This window comes from Podarcis tiliguerta (genome assembly GCF_965153285.1).
Source record: "Podarcis tiliguerta genome assembly, chromosome: Z".
NCBI lineage: Eukaryota > Metazoa > Chordata > Lepidosauria > Squamata > Lacertidae > Podarcis > Podarcis tiliguerta.
Window position 1 is genome coordinate 5,335,472 of NC_139553.1, and position 23,026 is coordinate 5,358,497.

Below are 23,026 nucleotides of genomic sequence, written 5' to 3' on the forward strand. Positions count from 1 at the left end.
TGGGGTTTGCTTTGTATCTGTGCATTAAAAAAAATCAATCTATTTCTGAAGTGCAGCGCATGTGCTCTCGCTTTGCTTTGATCTGTAATTCAGACTCTGGGCTGCTCTGTTTAAGATAGAGCTCTGTGTTTCACCAATCAGTGTAATGGGGATTCTAAAAACCGCTATAACTTTTTCAGTGTTTGGCACAGGAATCCCTCCAGAGTGGATTCGGCCTGCCATATTGTAGGGAAATAGATCCAGGGGCTTTTGATGGAGAACCTTCCTCTGTAATCTATTTTAGGGTAATATCTTTATTAAGCCAACTAAAACTCCAAAATCTGTATTAGTTTCATGGGGTGGAAGCAGCTGGATTTGCCGCTTGTCTTTTCTTACCTCAAAGTAATTAAGAGGTGGGTAAATGATGTGTAATGTTGCTTTCAGCATTTTAAACCTTCCTGGTGTGTTTTTTTTTTTTTTTTTTGCCAGCTAAGACAGACTTTCAGACCTCTGATATGCTTTACAGCATTGCGCTGTCCAGAACACTGCCTGGGGAGTTTTGAAGAGCCCTGAAGTGGGGTTCTGTGTTTTGGTTTTTGTTAAAATGAAGCAATAAAGGAAATTTCAAGGTAAATATTTTGATACTATTTATTGATTTATATATTGCTTCACGCCAAAATGGGATTCTAAAGAATTATGCAAGTATAAAAACCAATTAAAGGTAAAGGTAAAGGTACCCCTGCCCGTACGGGCCAGTCTTGACAGACTCTAGGGTTGTGCGCCCATCTCACTCAAAGAGGCCAAGGGCCAGCGCTGTCCGAAGACACTTCCGGGTCCCATGGCCAGCGTGACATCGCTGCTCTGGCGAGCCAGAGCCGCACACGGAAACGCCGTTTACCTTCCCGCTAGTAAGGGGTCCCTATTTATCTACTTGCACCCAGGGGTGCTTTCGAACTGCTAGGTTGGCAGGTGCTGGGACCGAACAACGGGAGCGCACCCTGCCGCGGGGATTCGAACCACCGACCTTTCGATCGGCAAGCCCTAGGCACTGAGGCTTTAACCCACAGCGCCACAAGCATTAAAACATTAAGGTAAACGGACCCCTGACCATTAGGTCCAGTCATGCCCGACTCTGGGGTTGCAGCGCTCATCTCGCTTTACTGGCCGAGGGAGCCGGCGTACAGCTTCCGGGTCAGGTGGCCTAAACACCAATAATTAAAATATACACTAAAACAATCCCATTCAAGTGTTAACATGTAAACATCCATAACTGAAACATAATAAAATGAACCTATTACAACAGCACAAGCATTTTTGAAACCTTAAATGAAGTTTTTAACTTTGTAATAATAATAATAATAATAATAATAATAATAATAATAATAATAATTTTTGCTGCTGTTCCTTCAGGAAAAAAGAACCCAGAGCTCTTCAGTTACTCCAAAAAAAAAAAAAAATTTTGACCAGGCTTATTTTTTGAGAAGCCAACTTTCTAATCTTAAACTCAGTTGGTAATGATGGGCTCCCACCTCAGTGGCAAGTCTATAGAGCACCTGAGCAGCCCTGGGGGACCTATCCCAGTCATTTTTCTCTGCTTTCACCACTTACTTAGGCATCACCTGGGATTCCTACTGCCTTATGGTGGCCTTCCTGAGAATAGGGGAATAGCCAACAGAATTCCAAATCTTATGCCTGGCAACTTCAGCCCATCTCCCCTCCTGTATCTTCTTTCCTGTTCATTCATTTTATTTATGTGTACACATGGATCCCACCTTTTCCCCAAGGAGCTCAAGGTAGCACACACAGTTATTTCCCCCATTTTATCCTTGCAACAACCCTGTGAGGTAGGTTAACTAAGAGACAGTGAGTGGCCCAAGGCCATCCAGTGAGCTTCATGACTGAGTGGGGATTTCAACTCAGGTTTCCTATGTCATAAAGGTAAACGGACCCCTGACCATTAGGTCCAGTTGCAGACAACTCTGGGGTTGCGGCGCTCATCTCGCTTTATTGGCCGAGGGAGCCGGCGTACAGCTTCCAGGTTATGTGGCCAGCATGACTAAGCTGCTTCTGGCAAAACCAGAGCAGCACATGGAAATGCTGTTTACCTTCCCACTGAAGCGGTACCTATTTATCTACTTGCACTTTGACGTGCTTTCAAACTGTTAGGTGGGCAGGAGCAGGGACCGGGCAATGGGAGCTCACCCTGTCATGGGGATTTGAACCACTGACCTTCTGATCAGCAAGCCCTAGGCTGTGTGGTTTAACCCGCAGTGCCACCCACGTCCCTTCCTATGTCATAGTCCAACACTAAACACTACACCACACTGGTCTTTCTCTGAGTGTCACAACTTTGCTGAAGTGCTCCTGCATGAAGGAGAGGGAAGAGCTTCTGGGGTTGTGCCCCAGCTTTGTGGGAGGGGGGGAGAGAAAGTCTAGACTAGGGTACACATTACAATCTTTTGGGTGCCGGGCTAAGACTAAGGGTAGGAAATTTTAAATGAGCTTCAGAGGGTAATTTGGCTACTTCTGGTGGTTTAGCTGTTGCTTTTTGTTTTTACTGTTTTCTAAGATTTTCTAAGATTCTACGATTTGTTTTTAATTCATTTAATTACAGTTATTGTAATTGTATAATGCCCAAGGAACCATTTGGATGAAGACAGACCATGCTCTTGGAGTGATCCCTGCGACCAGTCACAGGAGCATGGTGGCCTTATACTGTGTCAGATCTTTGGTCCATTGAGCCCAGTATTGTCCACATGGGCTGGCAGCAGCCCACCAGGTTTTCAAGCTTGGCTTTTCCTAGCCCTACATAGAGATGCCATGAGTTGAATCAGGGACCTTCGGCATACAAAACCGGTCTTCTACTACTGAGCTATGTGACCTGAGCTCAAGAGTAGGGACCTTGTGGGCCTACAGATACCACTGGACTCCCCCATCCCTGATCATTGGTCATGCTGGCTGTGACTTATAAGAGTTGGAGTCCGGTAACATTGGGAGGGCTGGAAGTTCCCCACACCTGCTCTACCTCAACATCCTCTGCACCTGGAAAGGAGGTTGAGCAACAGATGGGTCTTCCATGCAAATCTCCTGCTGCTCTTGCTTTAGATGAGTCGCAGCAGCTGAGAGTGAGGGGTGCATGATGGAGCACAGCTGTAAATGAGCCTTTATTAGCTTTCCCTGTCTATCTCAGATACTGGAGGTCTTGTAAACAGCTACACTTATCTCTCCAGCTCAGCGTTTAGATGATTTCCATAATAAGCTCTGTTGAACGGAGAGGCCTAGAGGGGTCTCAGGGCTTTGTGAGATGCAACGTGTTCTCCAAATCTGATGTCTGTAAAGGTGATGGCAATTGTGTTAACAGAGGAGAAGAACATGATCAACATGCAGCAGCTGCTGGGAAGTCAGTCTTGTCTGCAGCTGCTTTCTGCGCAGTAGACAGTGACAGCCATTGGCTGCAGGCTCTGGAAGCGCGAAGGCGAGGTATTAGAAAACATTGTCTGGAGAAAGGTACTTGATTTTGCAGTCAATCAATCTTCTGTTCACAGCAATAAGAAACCTGTTAGAGCAAGACTGAAACACACACTCTCAGCTATGTCAGCATGATGCAACAGGGCCAAATCAGCATAAACCCCCCTTCTTAAAAAATCCCGTTTTCTTTTTTACCAGGATAATTGCCTTATTATGTATTTTTATAATAAAAAATAAAAATCTTCACATTTATTTGCAAATACAAAAAACAAAAACAAAACAAAACATGAAGCTAACAACAACAACAGTTAAAGAAGAAGGAATAAAATTAAAAGATAACAGAATAATAATAATCACAGAAAGCTTAATATTTGGTCCATCTTTATGCTTGTAGAGTTGTAAGGCATGAGGAACATATTGGCATATGTGGTGGAGATGTAACTACGTAGATAAGTTCTGGAATCAGGTTGTCATGGAGACTGATACTATTGTTAGCAAACAGGTTACTTTGGATGCTGAGCTATGTCTCTTATCCATTTTCATTGGTGCCAATGTTGATCTTACTTCTCCCCCCCCCCATTATTTTTATTATTTTTCCAATTTTAACCCTATACAAACACCAATTGATTCTACATTAATACAATTTCATTAAAGTGATTTCCCCCATGCTGTGCTTGATGCATCCAATATGATCTAATATTACTATGTTTCATATTCTTATTAACTTCTAGTTACATTCCGTTTAACAAATTAATCACTTAGACAACAGCTGCATTCTTAATTATTTCTATTCGTGTTATTATGTTATTTCACCTTTCATAGAACTTCAAGTGAGAAAGTCTGACTCTTTTTTTTCGGTCTGCATGTGATCACATCTCCTTCAGTGCACACCTTACTTTATGTCAACAAAGATCCAATTATTAGGAGAATCTCTGCTTCTGAAGTGCTTAGCACGAAGCGCCTCCGTCTGCCCCCACGTTCCATGTGGGAGCGAGCCATTGAGGCAATCTACAGGTGAGCCTGTTCCTTCTGTACCCCAGGATGCATTCTAGGGAATGATTTAATCCCTTTTGTTCCTTTTTCCTTTATATGATGCTGAGAGAGCCTCCACCATTCAGGCAGACAGGAACCGGAAACCTGATCTTACTTCTCAACAATATCTGCTGGTGGCTGCTCGTTTAGCAATTTCTCAAGGATGGAAGGATGCATCTTGTTACACTATGGATTTATGGTTTTAGAAAGTCATGTTCATTGCTATTTCTGAAAAACGGACTCATAAAATGTATGCTGCCAGGGGTGTTGCAGAGTCCCATGACTTTGCTTCTGCTTGGGGGCTCTTTGTGATTTATATGACCAAACTATCTCATAGTTGCACATTCCTACTAAATATGAGTTTATTTTGCAACATTCATGATTATCTGTTATTATCTTCTATTCTACTATAGAATATATTTTATGCTACTCATTCTTAGAAAAAAACAAACACAAATTCACGTAATCACTTAAATGAGGGCAGTTGGAAAATGTTAATCCCCAAGACTCTCCTCAACAACTTGTCCTTGCATATCAAGGCCCCATGACCACCCAGTTCCCTAAAGTGCAAATACCTAGACAATGCACAGCATGTTGGTTTGGGATCAGATAAGGCCACAACTTTATTGGTTACAGATGTGAAGGTTTGGCCGTAGGCACTGTGGTAAGCAACTGTGTATGTCACTCCTGCCTGTTCACTGGGAGTGTTTCTAAGGGTTAAGCCAACGGGAGGGGGGAGCCCTATGACCTACATAAAATTGGGGCATTCCCCAAGTGGTCCCCATTGGAGGAGTGGTATGGCCCTAGCCCCCTTCTGGACATCAGACAGGAGCCACTCCTCCTGGATCCTTTTAACAGGATACCCTTATCCATGGAGGGGCAGGCGGAGGCTACAACCTCCCCACAACCAAGACTAGGTTTACCCAATGCCTATCCACCTTACAAAGTTGTGATGATTGCTATGAGATAGGCGAAAACCCAAATGGCGGCGCCCCTGAAAATCCTGCCCGGTCCCTGAAAATAGGCAACCAACATTCTCCATAGTAAGGTTGTACCATCCACAAAAACCCTAAACTGAGGGAGGGTGGCTGGGAAGAAGAAGAAGAAGAGTTTGGATTTGATATCCCGCCTTTCACTCCCCTTCAGGAGTCTCAAAGCGGCTAACATTCTCCTTTCCCTTCCTCCCCCACAACAAACACTCTGTGAGGTGAGTGGGGCTGAGAGACTTCAGAGAAGTGTGACTGGCCCAAGGTCACCCAGCAGCTGCATGTGGAGGAGCGGAGACGCGAACCCGGTTCCACAGATTACGAGACTACCGCTCTTAACCACTACACCACACTGGGAGAACTGGCATAGCAAGAAAGGACCAAAAGGCCCAGCAGGCTGGGTATTTATCCTTGCCCTGGGCGTGGAAACAAGTGCCGCTATTGGCCAGTTGGTCCTATACCCAGAGGAATGCCCACCAATTCCTGCCACCCCTGGCCAATTGGGCAGCAGGAGGACAATCCAGCCTGCAATAGGCCAGTTCACTGAGGAGGCCCAAGGTCCGCCTGCAAAGCCACCAACCCCAAAGGGAACAAATGGACTTCTTCTTGTGTGTTCCTTGAGTTTCTTTGACTGGCTGGAATGTGTCTTGGAGTTCTCATCATGCCTCTTGCTTGCTTACCTGGATGGAAGATAGAGAGGGGCAGTGCAAGTGTGTGCAGAAACTAGCCTGCTGCATGTGCTTGCATTGCTGAACCCACTATTGCCCCTGGCTTTCACTGGCATGTGTTGACTGTAAGGTTGACCAGAAGGAAAACCAGCCCTCTGGATGAAGAAGGTTCCACACTCCTGACTTAAATGAATGTATTTCCTTCAAATCACATCTTCATCAAAACATTGATCTAAGCAGGGCTGGCTCAAGATATTTTGGCACTTGAGGCAAATGACAGAATGGTCCCAGCCCCTCCCCATCAGGGAAGAAGGGGTGAGTGAACATTAAGAATGAGGGGTGGTCATAAAGATCTACATTGGGATATGCTGCCCCCGTGGATTCCGTCACCTGAGGATCTAAGGCCTAATTCATACAAGGCCATGAACAAGGGGTTATTTCATTAGCCAAGAACTATAATAGATGGTATATTTTTCGCATCTAATGTTTAGCTTTCAAATGTTTTGCTGTGATGGTTATAACAACTTCTTTTACTTTCTCTGGGGCCTCTCAACAATGCAGCTTTCAATGCAGATGTATTTCTGGACTCAAATCACAATCCCAAGGATCTCTGATTATAATCATAGGCTTCGAAGAGCCAGAATGTGATTCTGTGAGAACAATGATAAAAAAATAAAAAAATAAGAATGGAGGTCTTGTTTACATGTCAATCATGTTTGTTGCATATTAAATCTAGTTTAGTAGAATAGCCTGGGATGGCTATGTAGGAAATGCTCAAATAGGGTAATTGAACATAAATCTGTGCAGCACCACTCACAGTTTTCAGGCACAGACATGTTGAAATGCTTGTTTCCATTTCACAAGTAAATAGAAATTTCTCTGCGGATTCATGGCTTACATTTCCAGTCTTGTTTATCTCCCAAGGAATATAAATGCATACAATGGCAGTACCAGAGAGGACAATTTTGTCCTTGCCATTTTGAGTGAAGGTGCATAGGAAGAGAAGTGCTGGATGCCCATCTAGCCAACTGGGGGAATGCATGGCGATACCAATTTAAGGCAGCCAATCTCCCCCCCCCCCCAAGCCTTTATACCCACGAAGAAAAGGACAAGCCGGTAATTAGTAAGGCTGAGTTGAAGATGGCTGAGGAATCTGTTCTTTGTGAATTCCTACCAGTGGTGGCGGGGGATGGCAATGCTAGGTGGAGCTACAGCCAATGACTGACCCAACTAATTCTAGTTTCCTCCCTGAATCTATAAGGGCAATGTTGAAACTAAAAGCTCATTATCACTTTCACTTGACCCATATTGGGCAGCAGGAGGACAATCCAGCTGTATTGTATTGATTAATTCCACTGGATCCAAGAGCTTTTCTTGTTCTGTGGCTGTGCCTTGTGAAAAATTGACCTTACCCACCAAATTGAAGCTTGATTAAGGAAAATGTCATTGAATTTTCCAGCAATCTGGTTGAAAATAAAATAAAAAAAGGTTCAGAAAAGGGCAACCAAAATGATCAAGTGGATAGAGTGACTCTAAAATGAAGAAAGGGACCACAATGGCTCAAATACCACCTCTCCGCATATGAACCTACCTGGACCTTGTGATCGTAATCTGAGGTCCTTCTATGTGTGTCCCCTCCAAGAGAGGTCTGGAGGCTGCCAACACAAGAATGGGCCTTTTCTATGGTGGCTTCTTGCTTGCGAGATGCTCTCCCCAGGGAGGCTCACCTTATGCCTTCATTGCATATATTTAGGTGCCAGGTGAAACATCCATCTTCTCCCAGGCGTTTTGGTAATAAAAAAACAATCCGTAGCTTTGGTTGGTTTGTTTAGTCATTTAGTCATGTCCGACTCTTCGTGACTCCATGGACCAGAGCACGCCAGGCACTCCTGTCTTCCAGTGCCTCCTGCAGTTTGGTCAGACTCTTGTTAGTAGCTTCGAGAACACTGTCCAACCATCTCGTCCTCTGCCGTCCCCTTCTCCTTGTGCCCTCCATCTTTCCCAATATCAGGGTCTTTTCCAGGGAGTCTTCCCTTCTCATGAGGTGGCCAAAGTATTAGTTAGTTAGTTAGTTTCTTCACATACTTACACAACCTTCTGTTTCCTCCATTCAGGGAAGCAAGATGCATTTTCAGAGATTAGAGACACATGTCAGCCAGGCAGAAACATTCAAGAAATCTGTCAAATACGACTTCCAGTCTGGGAATGGAGCCGTGAGGGATGTCCTTCTGATCTCTCCGACTAAAATGCCTTTAAATACTTGGAAAGCAGCTCCATGGGGCCAAAAGACTAGTATCAAAGGGTAAATAAATTTTCTACTATTTCTTTGCAAGACTAATTAAGATAAATTACCATGTCTACCACCACAAGAGCTCCTTAAAGTGGCGGAAGCTAATGTTGAATCTCACTTGAGGAAATATTAGCTAGTATAAAAAAGACAAAACCATTTAAGGCACCTGGACCAGATGGGTTTACTGGCTATTTTTATCAAACCTTTTCTGAACTTGTGGCCCCATTCTTGCTGAAATTATTTACAGATATAAAGGATCATGGCTTGATACCTAGAACTTGGAAAAACACACACATCGTAGTGCTACCAAAACCAAATAAAGACTTGGAGTCGGTTGAGTATAAAGGCGTATCTCATTAATAAATGTTGATTTAAAATTACTTACAAACATTATTACACACAGGTTAGCGACGATTGTACTGAATTATATACATTTGGATCAGACAGGTTTTATTAGGCAAAGGTCAATAACTACCTAGTTAGGAGGATCCTCAATGCAATATACTGGGGATCAGACCAACCGGCACCAACAGCCATCCTTACATTGGATGCACTGAAGGCATTTGACCGTCTTGAATGGAATTTTCTTTTTGAAACCTTGTGAGGTTTTGGCATGGGATCCCCATTCATTACACTGCTGACTACCTTATATCAGTATTGCACTGCAAATATTTTGATAAATGGTATACACTCGGAGCCTATATCGATGGGCTGGGGCACGAAGCAGGGCTGCCCATTGTCGCCCCTGCTTTTTGCCCTGGCCATGGAAGCCTCGGCTCTAGCACTAAGGGGAGACCCTGAGGTGTCTGGAAGACAAATTAATTGGCAGAGTCATCTGGTGAACATGTAGCCTTGATGCTGTCTCGCCCTGGAACAAGTCTCCCAGCAGTAGTGAAAATTCTTGATGCTTACAGAAAGGTCTCTGTTTTTTGTATTAACGATAGCAAATAAGACCTGCTATGTATTCATATGCCACCTGAAGTACAACTACAACTTCAGCGCTCCACTGGAATAAAACTTTGTCAGATATATTTTAAATATTTAGGAGTTATTATCCTCAAGAGTCTTCAAAATTTGGAAAAGCTTAATTTTGGTCCAATGATCTGAGAGATTAGACAAAAATTGAAAACTTGGATCAAGGGTTCGCTGTCATGGTTGGGCCAAATCGCCACTATAAAAATGATGGTGCTGCTCTATCTCTTTAGAGTCTTACCAATAGCCATAGAAGACAAAAAAATTTCAAAATTGGCAAAACATGTTTCTAAAACTTATACACCAGAATAAAAGGCCAAGGTTACCATATAAAGCGTTATATCAACCAGCCAAAGAAGGTGGCACGGCAGTACCTAATATCACGTGGTACTATGCAGCAGCCCATCTACATAGCATTTTTCTGGTAATTCAAGGATCTCAACAAATAGCTTGGCTAAATATGGAAAACCCAAATGTACAGAATTCAATAAGAGGGGTCCCATTTTGGAAAATGAATAATTTTTTTTATTGAGATAGAAAAGCCCTTTTTAAAATCTAATCTAAAAGTATGGAAGAAATGGTTCCCGCGGATGGCCTCTCAGCCTTCTCCTGTAATACCATTGGCAATTCACCCTACTTTCTATAATAGAGACAGAACATTCCCCTTTGAAAAATGGGGAAATGTAGGCCTGTAGGCCTGTTTTGGCTTAAAGACTTTTACAAAGAAAACACCTCTTTGTCTGGATTAATACTATAAGAAATGGTTCAAAACTTTTTTTGTTTGTTTTTTGTTCTCACTTTTTTATTCTTTATTCTGCCCCCCTCTCCTTTCAACAACAATGAGGAAATTGCTTGGTTATGGCTATTATTATGTATATAAAGCCAAATTATATAGAGATAGGTGTATGGTATTTGAAGTGTATGAATGGCAGGTTATATATACAGTGGTACCTCGGGTTAAACCTTAATTCGTTCTGGAGGTCCATTCTTAATCTGAAACTGTTCTTAACATGAGGTACCACTTTAGCTAATGGGGCCTCCCGCTGCCGCCGCACTGCCTGCCACCGCACAATTTCTGTTCTCATCCTGAAGCAAAGTTCTTAACCCGAGATACTATTTCTGGGTTAGCAAAGTCTGTAACCTGAAGTGTCTGTAACCTGAAGTGTCTGTAATTCGAGGTACCACTGTAAATCTGTATGCATATACAGTGGTACCTTGGGTTAAGTACTTAATTTGTTCTGGAGGTCCATTCTTAACCTGAAACTGTTCTTAACCTGAAGCACCACTTTAGCTAATAGGGCCTCCTGCTGCCGCCGGGCCGCCGGAGCATGATTTCTGTTCTCATCCTGAAGCAAAGTTCTTAACCCGAGGTACTATTTCTGGGTTAGCAAAGTCTGTAACCTGAAGCGTATGTAGCTTGAAGCGTATGTAACCCAAGGTACCACTGTACAAGAAACCTTGTAACAATGAATATTGAATTTATGACTAAGGTGCCAATATGCAGTTAGTTAATTTAAATGTAGAAGGGCTGAGAGATTCCAAAAAACAGTGAATAATTCTGCAATACTTAAAATCTTTAAATACTGATTGCGCTTATTTACAAGAGACACATTTGTTGGAACAAGACAAAAACGTGTTAATGAAGGATTGGGTAGGAATGATATATGCTAAAATTTTTGATTCCAGTGCCAGAGGTGTTGCTATCTTGATACAAAAAGGATTGAGGGTAGATATACAACAAGTTATTAGTGATGGAAATGGACGCTATTTAATTTTGTGTGTGAAAATTGCCAAAATTGTAATAATGTTGATTAATATATATGGGGCAAATGTAGACCCCCCAGATGTGTTGTATCAATGTTTGTCATCTGAGTCAAAGTACATACGATAAACTTATAATAGGAGGTGATTTCAATGAAATAATTGCTCCTAACCCAGATAGAAACATGCCTCCCTGAAGAAAGATTCATCAGTTAGAGAAACTCTCAAAAAGTACATGCAAGAGTTGAATCTGGTTGACCCTTGGTGCTTAAGGCATCCTACTGAAAGGAAATTTACATTTTGTAGTCAAGTATATAAAAATTGTTTTAGGTTGGATTTTTTCTTAATATTAGCATCCTTGTACCATCAAATTCAAGACTTTGGTATTAATGTATGTTGTATATGTGATCACAGTGCAATTAGCTTGGATTGGAAGTCTTATAATACAGCTAAGATACTAACATACTGGTATATTAACATCTCACTACTTAATGATGACCAGTTTGTAAAACAAATGAAGACTGAGACTGAACAATTCTTTGATATAAATACTGAGACTTCAACCGCTAGGATATATGACTGGGAAGCCTATAAAGCATTTTTTTAGGTCGAATTATAGCATACCCCTCACATAAAAAAAACTTAGAAATAGTAAGGGAAAAAATTGAAAGAGGAATTAAATGAGTTACGGACATTAATAGTTAATAAGATGAATTGTAAAGATGTGAAAGAAGAAATTTGAGCTAAATAATATATTGTCCCAACAAGTTGAATTCATGCTTATGTGTACAGGGCAAAAGTATTGGGAAACAGGTGAAAGGACAGGTAAGATTCTTGCAAATTGACTTATGCAAAAGAAAAAGAAGTCAACAATCTCACAAATTAGAGGTGAATCAGGTGAAGTGTGTACATCTCCAACACTAATTAATAACCAGTTCCGAAAATTCTATTCGGACCTATTCTATTCGAACCAGGTATTAGAAGAGGTCATGGAAATTATTTTTCAAAAAACAACAACAAAAAAACAAAAACTCCCAGGGCTAGAAAACACATAAAAACAACTATTGATGCCTCCAGTATCAGAAGTCAAGATTAGGGAAACAATCTCAAATATGGCAAATGGCAAAGCACCAGGGCTATGTGGCTTTCCAGTGGAATGGTATAAAACATATATTGATCTCCTGTCACCTAGATTATATCAGTTATATGATGAGATATTTAGAGAAGGGATCAGCTCAACATTATTCATCCAGGCTTACATTACTGTTATTCCAAAGCCCGGCAAGGACCTGACACAATGTGCCAACTATCACCCAATTTCTTTGATAAACATTGATACGAAAATCTTAACAGCGATATCGGCAAACAGATTACAAGGAGTAATACCAACTATTATTAAAAATGACCAAACAGGGTTATAAAGACGAGACAAGCTGCAAATAACACCAGGCTGGTGGTGGATTTGATCAATTTAAACAGGAACAGTGAAGATTTAGCTATACTATCTCTAGATGCAGAAAAAGCTTTTGATAAGCTCCACAAACAATATATGGAAAAAGTACTACAAAAAATTGCTTTTCAATTAGACTTTATAAAATGGATAAACATATTATATTGCTCTATATTGGATCTTAAATTGAGGGTCATACAACTAAAAATAATATTTAGAATATACTGGTCCCCATTACGTTTCTTTTAAAAAGGGCATCTAACTGTTGGAGGTGCAATAGGTAGGGATAATGCTTCTTTAAACATACGTTCCTTCATTGTCCCCATATTAAAAGATTTTTGGCAGAAGGTAACTGAAACTATCAACAGAATTGTACGGGACAACTTTACATTTACAGAGCAAAATATCCTCTTGAATTATACACCCACCACATTGAACCTTATGAAAGGACAATACGAGTGGACTCTCCGTGCCCTTTCCACGGCAAAAAGACTGATACTGATGAATTGGAAAAATAAAAATGCGGCTCCCTTTTATGATTGGATCAAAGACTTATACAAACTGGCAACGTATGAACAACTTGCATATAAATGCAGACTTGCCATGGACAAATTCAGTGATATTTGGAATCCATTCTTACAAATACTGTAATAGGTTAAGATCTGGTGAAGTACAACAACCACCTTGTGAAATACATAGTTTTGGGGTCTCCCCCCCGCATGGCTTCTGTTTCTCTTTCTCTTTTTTGTTTGTGTGTCAACATGTCCGGTGCACATATAGTTATGTACTTTTTGAATTTTCAATAAAAATGTTGATTAAAAATAAATAAATAAATAAATAAATAAATAAATAAATCTGTCAAATAGGGCAGGTGTGGGGTATAGCCTGGGTAGAGGGGGTGTAGCTAAGGAGCCTATGTGGCCTGGGGAGAGTCCCCAAAACCAACTGGAGAAGCCTGGAGGTCTGCATTTGGCCCCTGGGGCTGAGGTTTCCCACTTCCTTCTCTAATGCCCAGGAAATCAAGTGGGCAAGTCACCTGGCTTGGCAAATGTGAGCTTTCTAAGAAATAAGGCTAGACACTAGGGCTCAGTCCCTCTTGCACTGTGGTATTACAGGCTATTCTTTCATTAGTGGGAGATCTATAAGGAATTGCTAGCATTACCGAAGTCCATTAAACCAAATGCATGTGGGGAAAATCGTAGTTTGATTTAGTCAAGCAACACGGCAATATTGGCAAGATAATCACATAAAAGTGACACCATTTATGGTTGAGCTGTTTGATTTTATGTCAGTGTGTTTCAATTTCACACATTTTTATGATCATATATAGGTCTAATGTATGCATTAACCAGCGTAAAGGTTAGATAGATTGTTTTAGCATTTCAGCATAAAGATTGGAGCTGACGCACTGAGTCTGAAGAATTATAATCAGAATGCAAAGTGCGGGTCGTTCCTCCAACCTGGTCTCTCTCTCTCTCTCTCTCTCTCTCTCTCTCTCTCCTCAATTACTAGCACAGTGTGGTTTGCAAAAAAACAAACCAACTTTCTTCCAGTTTACAGTAGAACCTTAAAGAACAGCTGGAGTAGGTTAAGAAACACATAGATTTTTATTTGATGATGCAGAAAAGCAATGTTATTGTGTAGCAGGAAAACATGCAATCAGACCCTTTAAAATCACAAATGACTCCTAGGGCTTAGCTACACTTACCTCCCCTCTGAGATCTTCAGGCATGGTCTGCACTTTAAAGCTCCATGTCTGAGTGCTCTCTTTTTTGCTCCAGATCTTTCCCCATGAAAACCTGCTCTTTACTGCAAACAGAAATCCTCAGAAATCCCCAATTGCTGTTAGCTGCATTTCTGTTTTAAAGAGTGGGTTTTCATGGAGGAAACTCTAGGGTGCAAAACAACAACAACACTCAGACATGGAGCTTCCAAGCACTGACCTGTGCCTGGAAACATGGGACAAAAGTTAAGTGTGAATAACCCCTTACTTGGCACTGAGAAACATCAAAAAGTGTTGCTGCCCTGTTATGTAGCTGCAAAAAAACTATTTTTGTATAAGGCCTCTGCTAAATAAAACGATGACAACAGTGTTGGTGATTTCATTCGGCATTCCTTCAAAACCAAAGGCAGTATCTAAGGGCAACCCCAAAATTTTATTTTTATTTCCCCAAAAAAGTTATCTTAGAAGTGGCATGTAATTCACTGCCTTCACTTTGCAGGAGCTGTCAATAGCCTGATATGGTCAGAGTGTCTGAATTTGTTGGTGGCCATGAAGCAGAATGCATTGATCAGCTGTTATGTGTTGATAATAACTGACAGCTAGCAGAAGATGCCCAGTAGCTTACTTGTTTTAGTTCTGCTAGAGACAGATGTCATTTACAGAAAATAAAAAAAGTGCAAGACTTAAAGCACATGCATAATTACTTTGAAATGCTATATAATAACTTAAAAGGTTTTATACAGGGAAGTCCTCCAGAAGAATCATTTTAATGGAGGACAGTTTGACAATTCAGGCAAATGCCTAGAGAGGTGGAGTGCTCTCAATTCACTGGAGTCCTTCAGGCTTTAAAGTCTGATGTAAACAAAGCTGATTTCCATATTTGTGATGTATTCTGTATTTATATTTTGAATGTAATTAATATTGCGCTTAAACCCATTACAAGCCTTGGAGGAAGGAGATTTCAGTAGGAAAGTTTATAACACCAGTTTAAAATTTCTCATTGAAAGTAATGGAAGTTAAAACTTTGGCTGGTCAGCCTCCTGGGGTTTTTTAAGATATTCTCTCTCTCTCTCTCTCTCTCTCTCTCTCTATATATATATATAAATTCTCCATGTAAGATTTCCTTTTTGCTAGCTATTTTATGAAAGAGTGAAGCACCTAGGGTTGTAGCCAAATCAGGTTCTACTTAGAGTAGAGACATTGGAATGGATGATTGTAACTTAAAGTAAAGGTAAAGGTACCCCTGACCATTAGTTACAGTCGCGGACAACTCTGGGGTTGCGGTGCTTATCTTGCTTTATTAGCCGAGGGAGCCAGCATACATCTTCCGGGTCATGTGGCCAGCATGACTAAGCTGCTTCTGGTGAACCAGAGCAGCGCACAGAAACGCTGCTTACCTTCCCACCGAAGTGGTACCTATTTATCTACTTGCACTTTGACATGCTTTCGAACTGCTAGGTGGGCAGGAGCTGGGACCGAGCAATGGGAGCTTACCCCGTTGCGGGGATTCGAACTGCTGACCTTCTGACTGGCAAGCCCTAGGCTCTGTGGTTTAGACCACAGAGCCACCCGTGTCCCGATTGTAACTTAAGTAAACTCAGTTATGGGTTTAGAGAGAGTAGAAAAGTTTTCCCAACAGCAGCCAACATAAATAGTTCCACCCTCTTAAGTGTGTTGGTTGGAAAACAAAGAAGAATGCAGCCAATGTAGCAGCCCAATTTTTTTTGTCAAGTTGTGCAATAATTCCCCCAGGAAGAGGATATTTTTTCTTCTGGTGAAATGGTGAATCATTTGATTATGAGAACCACAAGATATGCAGATATAGTTCTGCAAAGTGAGCTTGAGGGCGGTGGAAGAAAGGAAAGGGAACTCAGAATATTTCTCAGAAAAAAAGGTTTTTGATAATTTTTTAGCCAGTCTGTTTCCTATTTATCACAGTTTCACATTGTTCATGACTAAATCCATTCTATCATGCATTAATCTGTGATTTTCTTTTTTTAAATCACTATTAAATTTACATTTAAATATGCATTTTATCACAAAGCACATGGCTATTTTAATCTCAGTACAAGTATATCTATACCTGTTTTACCACAGAATGTATATTTTAATGCATTTTTGTACCTTTTCAAAGTCAAGAACTATAGCTTTTAAAACACACACACACAATTGAAAAGATAATTATGCCCTGATCTGAGTATTAATCTGAGAGGTGCGAATTAGATCAGATCACTTAAAAATGTGGATCGAACAAATTCTCCTGTATCCCTAGAAATTTCAGCTCAGCTTTTACTAAGCACATCTGATGACCCAAGTTAGCATTCTAAAGTACCACACAAAGGCCTCTATTTTAAAGTCCTTTCTTTCAACTTGGGTTACTGAAGTCCTTCATTCATCTTTTTTATATGATTTTATCTCACTCAATCTCCCCCACAACCCCATTTCTCTCTGCTTAAGTTTTTGAAAAGCCTTTGAAAGACTAATGTTATAAATCCAGAATCTAATTGCCATTTTTAAAAATAAAAGAAAATAAAATCTTTCTTGGAGAGTCAGGGGGGACTTTCTTCTTTCTCTGTCTGAAGAGATTAGTCTTCTGCTCTATTAAAGAAATTCAAGGCGCCTCTTTAACATCTTTCTTCCCCTCCACTCCTGTGACACCTCTTTGTCTTCTCATTTCACCTCATTTCAATATGCAGCCCAATTTCAAAGCTTAATAATGATGAATAAGAGGGAGATTAGGGCATAAGGAAACATGTTAGGGAAAGATTTTTCATTCCGATCCCTGCAGGTCTTCCTGTTGAAATTTTTTGGCGCTTGGCCAGAGTGTTGGCTGCCAGGGATATTCAAGACCAGGGGTCGGCAAGGTTTACCTTGCCTGCGCCGGTTCACTCCTGTGGAGATTGCTCCATGGGCCAGATTGCATATGCACAGATGCAATTTCCGGTGCCATGGAAGCGAGTTCCAGCTCTGGGCTGTTCCGGTTTAGCGCAGCGCATGGGGACTCACCAATCGGACAGCTCGGTTTGGGGGTGGTTTGTGGGCCGTTTAAATGACCCCCATGGGCCACTTGTGGCCCTTGGGCCGCAGGTTGCCAACCCCTGTTCAAGACCGTGCCCAGAGGCATGGAATGGTTTGCAGTGCTAGAGGGAGTGCAATTGGCTAAGGGTGGAAAAACATCTGGATTTTTTCCACCCCACCCTTCGCCAACAATGCCCTGGAATTTCCTGGGCATACTTATGCCTCTAGCTTGTCTGCCCACTCTTCCTTCTCTGCCCAGAGAGATTCTGTGCAAAGTTCAAGGTTTCGCTAGAAGCCTCATGCCACTTTCTAGTCATTTCAGCACCATTCTCGGTCAAAAAAAGGCAAAATTCATTAAATTAAATATATATATATATATATATATATATACAGTGGTACCTCGGGATGCGAACGGAATCCATTCCGGAGCCCCATTCGCATCCTGAATGGAACGTAAGAAGCGGCGGAACATCTGCGCATGCACGGGTCGGGTTTTGCCACTTCCACGCATGCGCATGACATCATTTTGCACATGCCCGAGTGGTGAAACCCAGAAGTAACACACTCCGTTACTTCCGGGTTGATGCAGAGCGCAACCCAAAAGCGCTCAACCTGAAGCACATTCAACCTGAGGTATGACTGTATATTAAAAGGGGGCAAAGGGCCTGTATGAGGCTGACGTAGTACCACATTGATAAATCCAGGTATCAGCTGTCTTGAGTGCCCATTTTGCCGAGACACGCGCAAATATAGTTGGTGATGTCCCTAATACATTTCTCTTGCATTCACAGTCAGAATACAGAAAAGCAATGAGAGAAATAAGCATGTATAAGAAGGTGCATAATGCAGTGTGACTTTAAATGAAACTATGGATGAAATATCAGGACTTAGATGGAAAAAAAATTAAAAGTAGGCCATGCTGAAAATAGACATATATGGTATTGAGGAAATGCCAATATTCCACCAAGCTACAGAGCAGGAAAAGAGAGAAAGGAAGCAGGGTTATTCTGTAACTGCAACTCAAGAGTTGTCTTTGGTTCTTCTGCAACTATCACCTAGCAGCAGTCATTGTTTCTATCCCAACTGGTCATTATAATTTTAGGAACGAGTGCTTGTTCTTGTTCCCTTCCTCCTCCCTCGCAGTTCGCTTTTCGTTTTATGTCATCTATTTTAGATTGTTTTTCACTGATCTGTAAAACTGCTCTGAGAACCCCCCCTTTTTTTTTTGCTTAAAGGTTGGGATAAAACACTTTATAAATAAATAAGCATATTCACTGTACATATCCCTAGTATATTCTGGGCAAGTCTTCACCTGCCACTTTTAGAAAAGTCACTAATAAAGAGAAAAGACACCAATGAAGAGAAAAGTCACCTCAACCCTTGGGGTGGTGAAAAAAAGAGTAAGAGCAGGTGGAAATAAGTGACGCAGAAAGTGTAATGGCCGCTTACTGGGTTTGGTGGTGGGCTGCCTTTGCGACATGGTGCGCCGCTTCCCCGTCCTCCTGAGGCCGTGCTGTTCTGCCGGCCGTTGCTCCACTCTGCTTGCCGCCGGAGTGCCTGATGGGTTCCCGCCAGACCCGATTCAAGTTCTGGCCTATCCGCCGTGGCCTGGGGGGTAGCGCAACAGGAGCGGACCGTGTTGAAGGGGCTCCAGGAGCACAAAAGGGGAGGCAGAGCTGACGCTGGCAGAGCAGTCAGCTCCAGAGCGTCACCCACCCTGCCCATCCTCTAATCTTGTTTTTTTTACAGGCTGTCTTTTCTCCTTTATGGGGTATCTGGCGTTGCTGTGGTCGTACAATGGCTGCTGCTTTCTCAGAGCCGGGAAGGAATTTCCCGTCCTCTGCAGGTTTTGCCTTCCCCATAGCAATTGTCACAACTTTGGCGGTTTTAAGCATTGGGCAGAATCCTTTAACAACTGTAAAAGAGGTGAAGTGGCGACTCACCCCTTCTGTGTTGGCGGTATCAGGATACCACGTTAGAGGGGTCTTGAGGGGAGTCTCTGTCCACAAGTGTGCCATAGAACTCCCCCCCCCACATGATGCAGGAGGAAGCCAGCTGCGTAAACGTATGTTTTGCAGTGGCCCCATATTCCCATTCAAGCCTGACGTGCCTCAGACCCCCAGCAGTGGGCTGAGAGGGATACATGCCCAGTGCCTATGCCAAGGTTTTCCTACATCTGAAAGTCAATAGAGTTGTGGCCATTTTAATCCCAAAGATGTTGTTGTGTCTCCTGTTTGATCCTGAGGTCTGGCTCCTGGAGGGAGGGGGCTGGACCTGGCCACGCAATGAGTAATATTCTTACGGGGCAGAGAAGAGCTACATTTTGCTTTGTTACAGGTGCAGGATTCCAAGAATTGCAAGGGACTCTGGACATCATGCAGACCAACTTCCTCCCCCAAATATATAAACTTACAACAATATTTTATGCATGGTAACAGGAAATAATAATAATGATAATAAAAATAAATTTTATTTATACCCCACCCTCCCCGGCCAGAGCCGGGCTCACGGCGGCTAGCACCAATAATATCACAGTAAAAACATAATAGGGGGGAAAGTGGGGGGAGAGAAAAAAATAACAATTTATACAACAAAAATACAGGTTAAAATGTAATTTAAAATGGGACCTATTCAATATTCCATAGTAAGCGGATATTACAATGTGGAAAGAGAGGTATTCTTTTTTTAAAGCAACAAACTTGAAAGTAGGTGTGCAGAGCCTCCCAACTAAGGCAGAGAAATGAAAGATGCTAAGGTGTGTTGTTTTCTCTATTGAATAATAGAATCTAGTTATGTTTCTTTTGAAATATGTACTGTACGTATCATTGATGAGAAAACATTGCAAGGAGTTGTTTTGATCATGCAAAATATGCAATAGTTTCCCCACCTGTGTTTGTTTACTACAGATCTCATGGTGGTGTGGCATAATGGTTAGAGTGTTGGACTAGGACCTGGGAGAGCAGGGGTCACGATCTCCACTCAGACATGAAGCTCACTGGGTGACCATCGCTTAGCCTAACCTACCTCACAGGGTTGTTCTGAGGATGAAACGGGGAGGAGGAGAAGCATGCACACAACCTTGGAATCCTTGGAAGATAAAGGTGACATATAAAAGTAATTAAAAATTAATAAATTACAGCAAAAATAAAAAAGAGACCATAAAAGGCTTTTTGGAATTATAGACGTTCTGAGGACTTAGGGCATGTTACATTAAGTGTGTGATTTGTCACACATATATATGGGAAGGTGATTTTATAGAGGGACTAAAGTGCTTGGGGAAGGGAAGTTTTTTTTTCCCTTTTTTACCACAATCATGGAAGGATGCAGCCATTAGCCCAACCCAGAACTGAGAGGACCTCCAGTGCCTCCTGCCCTGCTGTGCCTGGAGCCCTTGATGGGTTGGAGAAGGAGGGGAGCTGCTGCTGCTGGGGATCATGTGGGCATGTTTACAAGAAGTGATGAGGAGAAGGAGGAGCCATGGCCACGTGAGCATGTTATACCCACAATGTTTTGTGTTTACAAGAGAGCTGCTTCACTGCCCCTGTGTGTGATTGCGAGCAGTCAATGGGGACTTGGGGACAGGGAGGTGCCAGGCCCAGGGAGCTGCTGGGGAACGACCATGTGTAAGCAATGTTGCTTTGTTTGCAAGAGAACTGCTTGCCTGAATGAGTGGACAGGGAGCTGCAAGAGCCGACTGGTGTTCCCTTGGCTCAGTCACCTCACTCTCAGTCCCAGTTCCTGCCCCAAGCCCCAACAGATCCCAGAGCTGAATAGAGCGGCTTGCAAGCACTGGGTGGCAGCAGCATTATTCTTGGTGTGCAGTGGCAGAGCAGGCAAAATGCCCACAAACTTGGGGGGCAGCCCCCTCAAATACGTTTTCATATATATATATATATATATATATATATATATATACAGTGGTGCCCCGCAAGACGAATGCCTCGCAAGACGAAAAACTCGCTAGACGAAAGAGTTTTCCATTTTTTGAGTCGTTCCGCAAGACGAATTTCCCTATGGGCTTGCTTTGCAAGACGAAACGTCTTGCAAATTCTTGCGAGTTTGTTTCCTTTTTCTTAAAGCCGCTAAGCCATTAATAGCCGCTAAGCCGCTAAGCTGCTAATAGCCGTGCTTCGCAAGACGAAAAAACCGCAAGACGAAGAGACTCGCGGAACGGATTAATTTCGTCTAGCGAGGCACCACTGTGTGTGTGTGTGTGTGTGTGTATATGTGTGTGTGTGTATGTAAGTTTTCAAATACAAAACAAAATTATACACTCCATACATCTTAGTTACATCTTATTTCTCTTTTTTTACTTCCCTCAATTTGTCTGCAAATCCTTCATATTTTTACTTTTTCCACATTTCTACCCTAATTTATATTATTATTGTAAATTCAATCCTATTTTTTTAATAATTGTTTTAACATTTTCCCATCGCAGAGCTTCATTAAAACTTACAAACGTTATCTGATTATCACTTAGTTTTTGCAAACATTCAGTAAAATTTTCCCAATCTTCTGTAAATCTCTGATCTCGTCGATTTCGGATCCTTCCTGTCATTCTATCAAGTTCTGCATAGTCCATCATTTTCATTCTCCATTCTTCTATCATAGGTAACTCCTCCTGTTTCCATTTCTGTGCCATCAGTATTCTTGCTGCTGTCACTGCATATAAAAATAACTTCTCTTCTTTCTTGTTTATCTCATTACCTGTAATGCCTAGTAAAAATGCTTCTGGTTTCTTAACAAATGTATATTTCAACATTTTCTTCAATTCATTATAAACCATTTCCCAAAAGCTTTTCACCTTCTTACATTCCCACCACATATGATAAAATGTACCTTCTTTTTCTTTACATTTCCAACATTTGTTACTTGTCTTATACATCTTTGCTAGTTTTACCGGTGTTACATACCATCGATACATCATTTTCATCACATTTTCTTTTATAGTTGTACATGCAGTGAATCTTAAACCCTCTTCCCATAATTTTTCCCAATCCTCCATTTGTATATTGTGTCCTAAGTCTTTGGCCCAATCAATCATAACTGATTTTACCTCTTCATCCTTCATACACCATTCTAATAATATCTTATACATTTTTGCCAAGACTTTTAAGTCATTATTCAATATTTCTGTTTGAAATTTTGACTCTTTATCTGCAAAACCCCTTTGAATCAAATCCTTTTTAAACACTTCATTAATTTGAAAAAAGTGCAGCCAGTCATTAACATGTTCCTTAACTTCTTCAAATGGTCTCATTTTCCATTTACCTTCACTATTATTAACTTTTCGTATGTCACCCATCCCCCCTTCATATTGATTTTCTTCACACTCATCGCCTCCAACGGCGATAACCAATATGGAGTTTTTTTGTTCCAACAGATTTTTATATCTTTCCCACACTTCAATCAAAGATCTTCTTATGATGTGATTTTCAAAACCTTTATGTACACGCTTCTTGTCATACCACAAATATGCATGCCACCCAAATCTATTATTAAAACCTTCCAAATCTAACAAATCAGTATCTTCTAATTTCATCCATTCCTTCAACCAACAGAGGCAAGATACTTCGTAATATAATTTCAAGTCTGGCAGGGCGAAGCCTCCTCTTGCTTTCGCATCTGTCAATAACTTATACTTTATCCTCGGCTTCTTATCCTGCCAGATATACCTTG

The 23,026-nt window shown here is 41.6% G+C and overlaps 1 long non-coding RNA gene across 1 annotated transcript; it reads left to right on the top strand.

Moving 5' to 3' along the window:
- The first annotated feature begins 21,245 nt into the window (after nt 1–21,245).
- LOC310669384 lies at nt 21,246–21,550 on the top strand. Its single transcript, XR_014507163.1, has 2 exons — nt 21,246–21,408; nt 21,445–21,550. It is a non-coding gene; the product is annotated as an uncharacterized lncRNA (long non-coding RNA).
- Nucleotides 21,551–23,026: the final 1,476 nt, after the last annotated feature.